This window comes from Cavia porcellus, unplaced genomic scaffold, assembly GCF_034190915.1.
Source record: "Cavia porcellus strain 051 isolate PalLab524CR breed Dunkin Hartley unplaced genomic scaffold, mCavPor4.1 scaffold_33, whole genome shotgun sequence".
In the NCBI taxonomy this organism is placed as follows: Eukaryota; Metazoa; Chordata; class Mammalia; order Rodentia; family Caviidae; genus Cavia; species Cavia porcellus.
Genome location: NW_026947516.1, coordinates 14,201,077 through 14,211,907, shown reverse-complemented (window position 1 = coordinate 14,211,907; position 10,831 = coordinate 14,201,077). Strand labels below are relative to the sequence as shown.

Genomic DNA, 10,831 nt, shown 5'->3' with positions numbered 1-10,831 from the left:
CCCCACCCTCCCCAAGATCCTGCAGTGTACTCAGCTGTCAGACCCAGCTGGCATCTTTTAATTTAGGACTTCTTTGGCCTCCCAGCTTCCACAGCGCTGATGTTTTGGAAGCAAGCCAGCTGTTGCATGGAAGTCCTTTTCATTGGGGTTGGACTGATGTTTCCTCGCGATTAGACATGAGCTTTCTCTCTGCAGCGGGCATGCAGCAGGAGGAACACTCTGACCTTGTGCTGGTTCCGTTTTTGCCCGTGTTAGCACTGACCGCTCCGTGCAGGTCTTATCTGCCCAGCTACTCACCGGAAAGTGGCTCTCTTTTGAGACACGCTCTTGAATTCATCTCAGGATTACAGGTTTACATTTTGCCTGGCCAATTTAATGCCAGCCTCTGTCAAAATGGAAAATAAAAAGGAGCTGGGGGTACTGCAGGTCAGTGGCAGAGGGCTGGCTAGTTTGATTCTCTGGTGCCAAAATATGTAAAGGGCAGGAGATGCAGCCTGGTGGACCTGTGTGAATGCTCTGTGTTTGATTCCTAAACCCACAGAAGAAAAAAACAAAGGCATCAGAGGCTAAGCCAAACAGGATGTAGGGACCAGGAAGCAGAAGATGCCCCTCCCTGGCACCTTCCTGCCTTGCTTAGAGGTCCACAGGGTCTCCACTAACCTGCAACTGTGCCTGTTTGATTGATTTATTTACTTTCTGGGACAAAGTTTTTCTGTATAGCCCAGGCTGTCCTTAAACTCATGGTGATCCTCTTGCCTCAGCCTCCTGAGGTCTGGGATGACAGGCGTGTACCACCATGCCCAGCCTAGTTTTCACTGAAACTCTCCTTTCTTTTTACCCAGCTGGAGGAAGTGGGCTGAACATTAGGGGGATCCAGCCCCCCTAGAGCTTTTGAATTCCGTGAAGAAACGTTTTGTGTATGTAAAAATATCACTGTACTTTAGAGAGAAAGATCTAGTTCCGAGTCATGCGGAGAGACCAACTGGTGGGCATGACAGTTTCAAGTTTTATTTTGCAGCACTTTATTTTTGTTTTTCCCCTTTGAGTACAGGGCAGCAAGTGAGGGAAGATGAGGTCTCAGAAACTATAAAAATATAATCTGCTATTCACTAAGTCAAAGCAGTATAATAATATATAGGTTTAAATAAATGTATATAATAATTATAGTTAAATACATCAACATATTATGTTTTGCTTTGATGAGAAATGGATTCCTAGTGATGATCTTTTATTTTTGTAATACTGGGGATTGAACCCAGGGCTTTTGCACTGAGCTATATTCCCAGTTCCATGTTTTAATTTTGAATTTTGAGAAGGGTCTCACTAAGCTGCTAAATTGCCCACACTGGGTCCAAACTTGTGATCCTCCTTCCTCAGCCTCCCAGAGTGCTGGGATGACAGGTCTGTGTCCCCACACCCAGCTTTTGTTGCTTTACTGCCATCTCCCAGTGACCCTCCTGAAGTTGACCTTGTGGGAGCTCATTTTACAGATGGAAAGGGTGAGGCTCTGGGGATACCAGGTGGATTGTATGCAGCCCTATAGCATTGCAAAGCTCAGGCCTTACAATTCGGGAGCCCAGAAGCAGAGCGAGACCCAGGCAGGAAGCAAGGCTGCTGGTTAGGCTTTCAAATGCAAATCCGGCAAGGGGCCCTCTCTGTGCCTTTCCAAAGGACAAAAGTGAAAATACTGAGTCTGGCTTGCAGCTGGCCAGAATGTGGGAAAGCACAGAGCTGGTTTGTTGGAAGAGGACACTGTGCCGGGGCCTTCACCACCACAGCAGCATTCCTGGGTCCCCCAGAGGCAACATCCCACAGCTACCTTTGGCCACTTATGCATCGATTCCTGCCTGTGCAGTACATGCAGCGCTGTCAGGCTGGAAGGCAGTAAGCGCATATTAATGAGAAGATCTGCTAGAGCCCTGAGCTATGCACACAGCAGCCCCTAGGCACAGGCCCAGGCAGGTTTACTCACCATGCCCAGAGCGATGTCCCAGGTTACCCTTAAGTGAAATAGAGGGAGTCTCAGGGCTGGACAACAGTGACTCCTCCGGGTGATTGCGAAAGGCAATGTCAGGAGGTTTCAGCAGAGCTTGCCCGGGGGTCAGGCCAGGGAGGCTCCATTTGCAAAGGGCACGCTTGGACAGTAAGCACAGGGCACCTGTGTCGGGGGGAGGGCTGTGACTACCTACGCCTTTTGCTATTTCTCCTTCATGCTTTATATATGTAAGAATTGCTCCTGCTGGGGATTTAGCTCAGCGGCATAAGCTCCTGCCTTGCAAGCAGGCAGTCGTGAGTTCGATCCCTGGTACCGATAAAAAGGAAAAAGACAAAAAAAAAAAAAATTAAAAAAAAAAAGAATTGCTCCTGTGTATTTTCCTGCTTTAGACGCGTTTCACACAACCTGCCCTGGTAAGGAACAAGAAAAAACCTTCAAGGAAGTGAAACCGGCAGCCCAGGCGCCAGCCGAGACACAGGAGGGGGACTTCCTGCTGGCTTCTAGCACAAGGGGCTGGTGTCCTTAAAAGGGCAGAAGGACGCTTAGTTTTAAGTGTGTCTTTTTTCAAATTGAGGCCAGATAAGACCCTAGCAGACCTCTGTCCTGCCCTGTGGACCTGGAAACCAGCCAGGTGCAGGCCTCAGTGACAGCCGCCCTAGTCACAGTGGCTATTCCTGGGATGTTTCCTTGCTCAATGTGAACACAATAGTACGTTTTAGTGGCATCACATTTAGCCATACAGCGAACCTGCTCTTGGAATCTATAGTGATACACATGTACGCTTTTTTGAATGGTCACGTGTGGTTTCTTGAAACCAAAGCACAGGTGATCAGGTTGAACACTATAAAAGTAGGATTTATACAGGGCTGGGTTTTGTTCATTTTGCTATTTTGTGCCTGCTACCTAATTTTTGACTTTCAAGGGCCCTGTAAGTATGTCACTGGCAAGTGAGCTTCACACTTAAAGCAATGCATAATAGATAATAAATCTATACATGTACATTTTGCTTTGATGCAAAGACACTAACATTTGTAGTGCTAGACAGTTTGCACTGCTTGATTGTAATAAATGGGGACACAAGGCACATGTTGAGTCACTGGCCCAAGGTCTCTGGGCACACACAGAGCAACATCAGAAGCAGCCAGTCCCCAGGCCAGCACTGTGGCTCCCGGCTAGGTGCCCCAGCAGGAGAGGCACAGAGGTTTCCTGGGGTTTCATCATTCCTCAGCGACTACCTTATGTGGGAGTGACTTTCCGTCGCTTCTCCCAGGGCTCCCTCAGAAGCCAAGTGCCAGGAGGGGGGGGCAGCAAGCTCAGGAGGTGCTGTGGAAGGAACCCAAGGGCAGGGGTAGCACATCTCCTCCCTGTCAGCCACTGCTCTGTACCCCAAGTCCTGACTACGATTGCAGCTCAGGGTTGCAGTGAAATGCCCGGTGACCCCCTCCGGGTCTGCCACCCGAGTCACACCTGGCCCTCTGTGCCATCACTGTCCTTTCTACTTGCATGGCACTGAGTCTGGGCTCTACTGCTCTGAGGCCACCAAGTGGGCCTTAAAGGTTACTACTGCTGTCACAGGCACCCCAAGAGAAGCACTGCCAGGTGACCCAATGAAAACGCAGGGTGCCCAGGGAAGCTGAAGTTTCAGATCCAGGACGAATCACTTTTAGTATATCAGATGCAATCTCTCCAAAATTCTTATATTGGAAAAATTTTTTTGAGGTCCTGGGGATTGAATCTGGGCCTTTGCACTGAGCTACATCCCCAGCTCTTTTTCATTTCATTTTTTTTTATCCTGAGATAGAATCTCCTTGTGTCACTAAGCTGCCTAGCCTGGGCTCAAACTGGTGATCCTCCAGCCTCAGCCTCCCAGATGCTGGGATTACAGGCAAAAGTTACCCCTCTGCCAATAAAAATACATTTTTCTGAAATTGTAATGTAGTGGTGTGGCCCATGATTTTTGTGGCAATCTACCCTAAAAGAGAAAGCATAGATGCTTTCACAGATTTCACTGCTACTTCAGCTGCCTGTCTACCCCCAGCAAACCTCAGGCCCCCTGGATGAGGTTCCCAGCTCTGTTCACAAGGGGAAAGAAGACGAGGGAGGGAGTGGGAAAGAGAGAGCAGGAGGAAGGGAGAGGGAGGGGGGCGGAGAGAGTGGAGAAGGGGACATGACTGCAGAGAGCACTCTGGGGGCCTCAGCGAAAGTCTGTGTTCACACAGGGGAACGCCCGTGGCGGTGTCCTGGTGGCCACCTGAAGACAGGATTCAGAACCAGGAGCCCTCCTGGGGACACATACAGCTTCAGCGCCCACCTTCTGTACTCTTGCGGGTTGCCCACACCTGAGAATACAGAAAGTCCACCCCCCGTGTCTGGCCAGGACACCCGTGACAGCGTGACAGTGAAACAGGGTACCTTCCCTTGTGGACACTTAGCAGTCAACTCAAATGAGCTTTATTTACATGAAGCAAAGTGCTTATATTTTAAGCGGATGTTCAAAATCCAAGGTGGCCTAGTCCCCACCATCCCAAGGAGAGGCATAACACTGTCACCATTACGGAAGTTTCTCTTTATCTCAGTCACCCAAGAGACTTGTGCCAGAGGCATGGGCCATGTCAAGCTTGGACACTGGGAATGATAGAGACAAAGTCCTCATGCCTCAGAGCCTTCTGTCATGATACTTGTCCCCATTTTCCTTGTGTGTGTGCTTTTTTTCATCTTGGTTTTTGGAGAGAGGGTTTCACTATGTAGTCCAGGCTGTCCTTGAACTTTCTCTGTAGCCCAGGCTGGTCTCAAACTCACTGTGATCCTCCTGTCTCAGCCTCTCGAGTTCTGGGATTATTGGTGTGCACTTCTGTTGCCATTTGTTGATGCCCCATTCTCCCTGTCCATTGTGAGGATCTGCTCCGTGGCTTATCTCATTTGTGTTTGTGTCTGCAGCACAAGTAACATCAGCCCTGAATAAGTGATGCTTGTTGAAAGAATAACTGTCATGGGTGACAGGACTGGGGAAGCAAGTGGGGATGTTGTCCTTAATCTGGAGAGCACTCCTTCCAAAACAGCGGTGGATGTGGGTCTGCTTCTCCTTCCTGTGGCCTCGAGCTCAGGTTTCTGATATCCTGCTGGACACATTGTTGATCACCCGCCCACGTGGTGGTCAGGCCCCTGCGCCCTTCTTGCTCAGCTTCTGGGGCAGTAGGAAGGCCTGTCACATGGTCGAGTCAGTAGTGTCCCTGTGCCACCTTGTGAATGAATAGATGGTCATGATAAGGATACAATCATTTTATAAGGATATTCCTGACCTTTGGTATTGCTTGGGTTCACCGCGGACATTCCCCCTTTATTGTCACAGCAAGGTGACCTGGTATGATGGAGGAAAGGGGTAACGTGGCCATGCTCACTGTAAGGCAGGAATCTGGTTACCTCCGTGTCCAAGGTCACCTTGCTAACTAACGGGAGCTGGGCTCCCAGCCAGGCAGCTGGGCTGAGAAGTCCCAAGCCTCTGCCTGCAGCCTTGTTGAGCAGAATCTCTGAGAGATTTGGAACATTTCTTTTCTTTCTGATTTTGTTTTGCTTGAATTGCACTGTTTGTTTCCTCTGGAGTTCACAATTGTTGTTATTATTATGTGGTATAATTATATGCAAGGAACATAATCAGAGGGCTGATTAGGCCTCTGCAAGCTAGAAGGGAATATTTGGGGAGAAAAATTCCCAAATTGAGAAATGGGTGCGTTTTTAACTTCCAACAGCTGTTATTTTTAGGAAGTTGAATTGGCTTCCTTTTCTCAAAGAGTTCTGGCTTCCTGATGATTTGTACTTTTTACTGTGTATTCACAGGCATAGTGTGTAGGTGGTGACATCCTGATGTCAGCCCAAAGGGCCAAGTATCATAAACTTCCTTTTCCCTATTCCCTATAACCAGATGGAATGCTTTTTCCTCTCTCCCCTCCCCTCCCCTCCCCTCCCCTCCCCTCTCCTCTCCTCTCCTCTCCTCTCCTCTCCTCTCCTCTCCTTCTCCTTTCCTTTCTTTTTTTGAGATAGGGTCACGCTATATAGTCCAGGGTGGCCTTCAGCTCACTGTGTAGCCTAGGCTGGCCTCAAACATATAGCAATCCTTCTGTCTCAGCCTCCTAGGCACTGGGATTACCGGCGTGCGGTTCCCATTCCTGGCTCTTGAGTCTTGCCTGGAGCTTGAACACTTGTCTCTATTTCCCTGCCTCTACCCCACAATCTCTCTTTTTGGCCCTGGGCCAGCAAGTGCTGTTGTCACAAACCCCTTGGGCTCCAGGCAGCTCCACCCCACACTGTGCACTACAGTTACTTCTGTCCTAGTCACCTCCTGCTTCTAACTCTTCCAGCACTCTTGGTGGCTCTCAGGTGGCCCTCAGAGTGTCTCCATTGGAGCTCATGTGACCTGTCAGCACACTTCTACTTCCTCTATGGAGCCAGCACAGCAGACCCAAGTGTCACCATTGCCACTCCTTCCTCTTGTTCCTCAGCACCCCTCCCTTCCAGGCTGTCACCCACACTGTTCCCTTGGCCAGGAATGCACTGCCACAGTTCCAGCCTCTCTTCCCCTTTCCCAGACAGACACTGAGGCACAGGGCTGAAGACAGGAGGCTCTGAGCCCAGCCACTGGCCTCTGCCTCTGCCGCTGTGAGCTAATTCTGCTCAGGGCCGCCTGGCTGGTACATGTGGTTGGCAGGGCCTCAGGCTTGGTTTACTGTCATGCTGCTGTCACCCGGAAATTCTTAAATCTGCTTTGCCTTTTCTTTCTTTCCCTTGTTGGGGTTGGGAACTGAACCCAGTGCCCCCAGGCAAACACTCTACCACTGAGCTACACCCCAGCCCTGTGTTCATTGTTTTTTTGACTAGACACCAGGTTCACAAACTATGTAGCTGGATCGGACACTGACAAGCTGCGTCACTGTAAAATAAAGGCAAGGAGGCCAGGCGCGGTGGTGCCTGACTGCAATTCCTGCTGCTGCGGCTGGGGCAGGAGGATTTAAGATTGAGGTCAGCCTGGGCAATTTAGCAAAACCCTCTCTCCAAAATAAAATAAAGTGGGCATGGTGGCTCATGCCTGTAATCCCAGCACTTGGGGCATCGAGGCAGAAGGCTCATTGTGAGTTTGAGGCCAGCCTGGTCTACACAGTGAGTTCAACATCCTTCTGAACGGTATTCACTCAATCAGCGAATCACTCAGTCAATCAAATAAAAAGGGCCCAGGCAGGCAGCACAGCGCTATCTTGCATTCAGTGTCACACAGGCACTCACATTCAAAAAAGAGAAGCAGGAGAGGCCGGGGGCGTGGCCAGGAAACCGCAGCTCTCACAGCCGGTCTCACAAGCCAGGGCGCAGAGGCTCAACCAGTTGCTCCGCGCCCCGCGGCTGTCACGTGACAGCAAGGGTGACAAGCTCTCCTTTCCCTTCCCTTGTCAAGAGGAACTTTGCTGGGGCCCTGCCTCTTCCGGGCACGTGGTCCCGCTGGCTCTCAGCGTGTCACGTGGCAGCAGTCACAGGCTGCTGATCTCCATTGTTCCTTTTTCACAAGTCTCAAAAGAAAGCTGAGAACAGGGCTGGTATTTCTCACACTTGATAAATGAGTGCAATAGATAAGCAACTGGCCTTAGGGCACAAATCCAATTACAAAGGCTTGGTGGAGACAAAGACCTCCAGGGCAGAAGCCCAGACTCCTGGAGCCTGCCAGAATCCTCCCTCCCCTGCAGAAGATGCTAAAGTGGCCCTCGGTCAGCTCAGGGAACGCTGCTTTAGACAGGCAGCCCTGCCCTGCCTAGCATGGCCTGGAGTGCATAGCCAGATGCACAGATACAACCCTCCTCGGCCGAGCTTTCCCTGATACCACAGCAAGAGCAGCTCTGTGCCTGCCCTCTGGTTTCTGGTGGGCTGGTGCTGACTCCGGCTTCCGTTCATTCCTGAACATTTGTGCTCGTTCACATTTGGAATCTAGTTATTCTGCAGTGACTTCAGGGAAGGGACTCTGCAGCTGGAAAGTGATGTAAAAGTGACAATAGCCTTCGTGCTTTAGGGGATTAGGGAGAAGCCTGGATAGGTGTTCAAGGAATCGAAGCCACCGGACAAGTGCTAAAAGCCAAGCTTTGTCCCAGAGGAGAAAACAAGAATGGGAAGCCTAGACAGGTCAGGCAAAAGAAGGCTCCCCTAGGAATAGTGGGATCTAAGGGTCACCCCTCATTTAGCAGCTTAAGCAACACGCATTTATCACCTTACACTTCTGATGGTCAGAAGTTCCACTGGTCCAAAGCCAGGTGTTGGAGGGAGGACTCCCTTCCTGGAGGCTCTAGGGGAGAATCTTCCACTGATTGACTGATTTTTGTGGTACTGGGGATTGAATCCAGGGCTTTCACACTGAGATACATTTGCAACCCATTTTTATTTATTTATTTTAGAAACAAGATCCCACTAAATTGCCCAGATTGGGCTTCGATTTGCAATCTGTCTGTCTCTGGCTCCTAGAGGGTTAGGTTCTTGCCTTTTCAAATTCTCAGTACTGTGTTCCTCTGATTGCTCTGCTCATGCGCCTCCCTCTTCCACAACCTCACTATTTCAAAGTCAGTGGACTACAACCTTAGCTCCATCTGCAGCCCAATTCCCTACCCAAACCCAGTTCACAGCCTCCAGGGGTTAGGATGCAGGCCTCTTGGGGTGGGGGCTATTATTCAGCCTACCACACCCATTTTAAATGCCCTTGAGTGATTAGAAATAACACTGCCCCTGCTCGGCTTGGCTCGGAGTGGCGTTTCATGGAGTTGACAGGCTCGCTGCCATCTTGTCCTGAACTGCATTGGAAGCCTCTCTCTGTAGACTGGGCAGCACACAGAAGGTGTGTATTTACCTCCATCAACGGTAGAGGGTTAAAGGGATCCTATGTAAACAAGTGTCTGGGTCACACCAAAGTCAAAGTGCCACGTGATTTCTCTTAGATAACCAGCAAGTGTTTGCTGGGCACCAGACACAAGTGCCCCATTCAGAAATGGAGAAAGGAAATATCAGGCTGGCACTGCTGACCTTTGGGAGCAGTGAATGGTGCCAATTGGAAAAAGAAAAAAAAAAAACACACTTCACTTGACGTTTTCATCAGGTTCGGATTCTTCAGACCCTGTGCCAACATTTTCTTTTCTTATTCAGTTTTGGTTTTTATTTTGCAATGTGCCCATGGCATAAGGTATCTAAAATGGTGGATGGGGACAGGAATTTAATGATCCCGGGACTACAGACTGCCCCTCATGGTGGTTCTCAGTCTTGGACGCACATGGGGATCACTGGGGCTTCGAGGGACTCTGCTGTGCAGGGTGCATCCAGAGCAGCTGGTCAGAACTGGGGGTGACCATTGGAGTGAGGGTGGGGGCTGGTGTCACTTGCATGTGTGGCCATGGTGGACACTGCAGAGTTTCTTTGCCTAATTCCCACTTTACGCTTCGGTTTCTTGGATTTTCTGTTGTTACTAAGAATGTGCTTGGGAGAAGCACTGAACTGAATTCAGCTGTCCGGGGAGGCCTGCAGGAGTGAAAGTTAGTTAATAGAATAAAAGATCACACACCTAGAAAACCAGTTCTCCCAGCCTCAGTGGGGAGTGACGTCACCAGGAGCCAATAAGAAACTAGCGCTTGCTTTTACCAGTTAAGGTCTGAACAGGCTCTATTTAGACATTTAGGGCCAGGCTGTGAGGGTTTGATTGCCATCAATGCTTGTTTCGTGTGTCCATTTTCTGATTTTCAGTGCCCGCAGCCTTTTATCAGTTTCCTTAGTTTCCACACATTTGCTCCATGGCTGCTGGAGTATTGGCAGGAGGAGGGTTTGAGTCTTCAAGCAGGTGAGGAGCTAGGTTGCAGGTAAACAAGGAAGATTCCACAGCCCAGCTCCTAGTGAGGCCAAAGTGGAAGCCGGGAGGCTCCAGTCCAGGTGGACTGTTGCTGCCATCTAGTGTCACAGACTGGTATTGACTCCTGACGGTCACATGGTCACTACTGGTAAAGCCAATGGTGTAGGCAGAAAAGTCTCCTTAAATACTGTACATTAGATGGGGAACAAGAATAGGGAGACACACTCATCTAGCAGTGTACTTTATTTTTGAGTGATGTTCATGTGAATCTCAAATTAACCCTTATATTCTGCAACTAGAAAAGTATGGTCAGGAGTGGTGGCACACACCTGTAGTGCAGTACTCTGGGAGGCTGGGGCAGGAGGATCTCCTTAGAGCCTAGCCTGGATAATTTAGTGACTTGTGAAGACTTGTATCAAAATAAACAATAAAAAGGGTGGAGGATGTAGCTCAATGCGAAGGCCCTGGCTTCTGTTCCCCAGTAGCACAAAACCAAAACAGAACTGAGTGCAAATTCTCACTCTGCCCAAAGCCACGTGAGTTGAGGAAAGTCCTTTAACCTGTCACAATGTGCTTTCTCACCTGTAGGTGGTGGCTGGAATATGCACTGTGGGGAATGGGGGTAAGAGCCCATATGGTAGAGAGCTGGTGCTCACTACATGCTCAGTAAGTCAGGTGCACGATATATATTTTTATAAACCCTTATTGCCCACAAGCGAACTCAGGCTTGATGGTGGACTGGCGACTGCTACCTGGTTCTTCTCCATTGTGGGTTGGTGGCCCAATGCCTGGGGCCTTTATGAAGACTTTCTCACGGATTGTGGCCTTGTTAACTTGGTCCCTGTGACCGGAGAGGGCTCCATGGGCTGGATGGGAACACAGAAGCCAGTGTGACAGTCATGGCGCATCTGGAAATAGTCATCAGACTGAGTTGCAGGTGAGTGAGTGTTGTGCATGTCTCAATTGCTCCTCATTTA

General features: G+C 49.7%; 1 long non-coding RNA gene across 1 annotated transcript; it reads right to left on the bottom strand.

Moving 5' to 3' along the window:
- Positions 1-4,424: 4,424 nt before the first annotated feature.
- On the bottom strand, positions 4,425-7,393 carry LOC134474543 (uncharacterized). Its single transcript, XR_010045386.1, has 2 exons — positions 7,271-7,393; positions 4,425-5,235 (listed from the first exon to the last, which is right to left on the bottom strand). It is a non-coding gene; the product is annotated as an uncharacterized LOC134474543 (long non-coding RNA).
- Positions 7,394-10,831: the final 3,438 nt, after the last annotated feature.